Genomic DNA, 4,414 nt, shown 5'->3' on the forward strand with positions numbered 1-4,414 from the left:
GAGATGAGTTACTACACTAAGTTTCATCATAAATGGATGTGTTGTTGCTCTTTGTTCAACTTAATGGTTTTACATAATTTTCCAGGAGGCATAGAAGTATTTTTATCATCATGAAATAAAAAAATCATTCAACTTTAAAATTTTCTTTGCTTAATAGATATCAAGATGTTATACTAATGAATTTTTAAATATTATCATTATGGGGATTTGATTCCAAAGATTGCCATAGCAGATTGTTTCTCAACATTAATTAACTTTGGCTGCATGGAGCTAGCCAGTAAATTAAATTAAAGGTGGCACAGAATGGGAAAAGAGAGTGAACATCCAACCATTCACTGATTTATTCATTCTTTCACTTATAAAGAACTTCTAAGCCGGGCACAGAGCTCACGCCTGTAATCCTAGCTACTGAGGAGGCTGAGATCTGAGGATCAAGGTTCAAAGCCAGCCTGGGCACAAAAGGACCTGAGACTCTTATCTCCAATTAACCTCTAGAAAACTTGAAGTGGGGTTTGGCTCAAGGGTTGGGTAGTAGCTTTGAGCTGAAGAGCTCAGGGACAGCGTCCAGGCTGAGTTCAAGCCCCATGACCCACAAAGAAAAGAATTTTTTTGCCAATTCTGGGGCTTGAACTCAGGGCCTGAGCACTGTCGTTGGACTTTCTCAAGGCTAGAGCTCTACCACTTGAGCAACAGCACCACTTGGCTTTTTTCTATGTATGTGGTACCCAGGAATTGAACCAGGGTCTTCATGCATGATAGGCAAGCACTCTACCACTAGGCCAAACTTCCAGCCCAAAGAAAAGAACTTTTAAAGCTGGATGTTGGTGGCTCAAACCTGTAATCCTAAACTACTCAGGAGACTATGATCTGAAGATCACAGTTCAAAGCCAGCTCAAAAAATTCGTGAGACTCATCTCCAATTAACTACCAAAAAACTGAAAGTGGTGCTGTGATTCAAGTGCACACTGATAGCCTTGAGCTGAAAAGCTCAGGGACAATGCCCAGGCCCAAAGTTAAAGCCTCACGACCCAACCAAAATTAAAGAAAAAACAAATGGGCCTTTTACTTATCTGAGCTTTATCTGAGCCTCAAAGGGCTGAGAACAACGTTCCCAATTATAAAGTGAGGCTTTTCTGCGCACAACTTAATATTGGAAATGTCTACAAACTTGTTTGTAGCTTATGTCATATCAGCAATTTTGAGGGTATGGTGGTTGATAATCCTACCTACTTTGGAGGATGAGATATGGAGGATTGCTATTGAATGTCAGTCTAGGCTAAGGTATCTTCTCTACTAATACTTGGACATAATGACACAGTTGTAATCCTAACTTGGGGGAAGGCATAAATAGGCAAATTGTAGTACAGACTTATGCCTGAACACAAATTGTGACCCTGTTTCAAAAATAACCATCAAAATAAGGGAAAGAGATGACTCAGTGGTAGAGTGCCTGCGTAGCAAGCACAAAGCCCAGAGTTCAGACTCTAACACAGCTAATTAAAAAGAAAGAATTGAACTCTCTCTCTCTCTCTCTCTCTCTCTCTCTCTCTCTGTCCTTGTGTTTGCATGACACTTACAGAAAGAATTTCTATGAAGAGACTTATTGAAGTGCTATTGAATGCCCTGTCACTCTTTTTTTGTTTGCCTTGTCATTCTTACATCTCATCCCAATTACAGTAAAGCTTTCACCATAGTTTACTTCAAGTGAAAAGGACTTAAACCAAAAAATCATTATGTAGGCTTGATAAGTACTCATTGGAGTTTAGGAGACACTGAATATATGTGTCTAATACTTGCCTAAGAAATGAACTGTTTATGTCTATGTCTTGGGGAAGAAGAAGAAAGGATGAGAGAGGAGATTAAGAATGAGATCAAGTGGCTCATGCCTTTAACTCTAGTTACTCAGGAGGCTGAGATGTGAGGATGGAAGTTCAAAACAGCTCAGACAGGAAAGTCCATGTGACTCTTTTCTCCAATTACTCACAGAAAAATCTCAAAGTAGTGCTGAGGTTACAGTGATAGGATGCTAGTCTTGAGCAAAAAGGAGCTTAGAGACTAAGCCCAAGCCTAGAATTTCAGCCCAGAACAGAGAAGATTTACAAATGCTCAAAAATACAATAGAAAATGTTCAACATCTGTAATATTTAGGAAATCAGGAACTCAAAACCACAATAAAGAGGTCACTTTTAATCCGCTGGGGTGGCTAAAATAAAGAACACAAATAATAAGTGTGGCTGAAGATGTAGACTAGAGTCATGATGTACTGCTAGAGGACATCTGAGATGATCCATTTTTTGAAGTTTGACGGCTCCTCAAAAATTTTACCATGCTGTTTCCATTACAATTGAAAAATTCTTCTCAAAGTTATATACCTGAGACACAAAAGCATGTTACACGAAAACTTGTACACTAGCAGACACAAATTATTTATAAAATGCAATGGGTAGAACCAATCAAAATATTATTTGGTTACATGAGAAGAAAGTAAATCATAAAATATCCATACAATGGACTATTATTCAGCCAAAAAATAATGACACACTGTGCCATGCTACTACAGGGATAAGCCTTGAAAGCATTACATCAAGTGATCAAAAGATCACACATCACATGATTCCTCTAATATCTATATCTCATTCTATATAGATAAAGATACAGATAAATAGATACATGATTCTGTCATGTCTAGAGAAGAGAAGCATATAGAGTTACCATATAAGATAGATTAGCATGGCTTAGGGCTGGAAGTTGGGTTGAGAAATGATTATGTATTAGCTAAATGATTCAAAGCCTCTTTTAAGGAGATGTAAATATTTCAAGAGGAATTGTGATCAGTTGCATATATGTTTGTATATACTAAAGCATCACTAGTTTGTACAATTTCAATGGGTAAATTGTATAGTATATGAATTATATCTCAATAAAGCTGCTAAAAATAAAGACCAACCACAGAGTTAACTTCATCCATGAAATGGAAATTGCATTTGAATAATCCCACTGTGGATATTTAAGAAGCTCAGTAAAACCCACCAGAAGAGAGAAAATGAGCTCTGGGAGTCCACCATATCAGAAGGGACAAACATCAATTCCTAACCTAGAGCTCTGAAAGACTGGGCTTTTCCACTCAATTCTCCTTTGTCTTTGGTGTGACTTTGGATAGTTGAGGTGACTGAGATATATGCAGAGTGGTATCTATGCATGAGGTTATAACTGGGAACATTAATGGCTTTGGTTAGGAGTTAGTGAAGGACATAAGAGGAGGGAAGAAAATTGGGAGGACAGTGAGGTCCATTGTAACCATAATCACAAATTCTTCCCCTTGGTACATCTGTGTTCTTCCAATGTCATGTAATTCTTGCAATGCAAAATACTGTCTAGTCTATTGCAGACCCTCTCAACCAAATCTAGACTCTATGGGTTAATCCTAAGATTTGCTTTGACTACAGCACATTAGCAATCATGGTGCAATCAAAAGTCCTCAAATACATGTGCATTAGGGGCTTGCTTTCTTTCTGTTCCTAGAAATCTACACCAGGATTATAGATAGACACATGGACAAGTTGCCCCCTCATATGCCGCCATCCATGCATATGAGGCCATTGATTATAGCTAACTTCCCATATATTCATCAGCCAATTCAAAACCATCAAAAGAGTCACACAGCAGAACTCAACGGAAATCACTGACCCAGGGGCTGAGAGCGTGGCTTAGTGGTAGAGTGCTTGCCTAGCATGCACGAAGACCCAGGTTTGATTCCTTGGTACCACATACATAGAAAAAGCTGGAAATGGTGCTGTGGCTCAAGTGGTAGAGTGGTAGCCTTGAGAAAACCCAAGGACCTTGCCCAGGCCCTGAGTTCAAGGTCCAGGATCAGCAAAAAAAAAAGATGAAAGAAATCACTGACCCACAGAACAGTAAGCTAAGTAAATGGTTGTGGTTTCCAAGCAACTCTTATTAAACCATATAATTTGTTAAATAGAGAATAAACATTCAAGATGTATTCTGTATGTAGTATTTATGGAGGAGTAGTTTTCAGATTCCCATGTTCCAAGTCCAGCTCAGGGATTTGGTACTGTTTAACCCTCAGTGAACAATAATAGATGTTTTTTTTTCTTTTCAGTATTTTCTGTGTTGAAATGTTTCCTTGGAAACCAAACATATGTCTTGTGGGAAGTACAGCAGAAGCAGCAGTATGAGGATTAGTCCCCCCCCAGGAAGAGTGGTTTCTAATAATGAAAATGACATCAGCTATCATGCCCTGCACTTGTGGATAGCGTGTGTACCTTCATGCTCACTATCTCATGGATCTCCCACATTTTACATGGATCTCCCCACATTTTACAGTCTATAAATGGAAACACATTTGGGTGGTGCTTCCACTTACACACTAATTCAGAGACGTTGAATGACTTGC

The sequence above is a fragment of the Megascapheus bottae genome, chromosome X (assembly GCF_031878675.1).
Source record: "Megascapheus bottae isolate mThoBot1 chromosome X, mThoBot2.hap1, whole genome shotgun sequence".
In the NCBI taxonomy this organism is placed as follows: domain Eukaryota; kingdom Metazoa; phylum Chordata; class Mammalia; order Rodentia; family Geomyidae; genus Megascapheus; species Megascapheus bottae.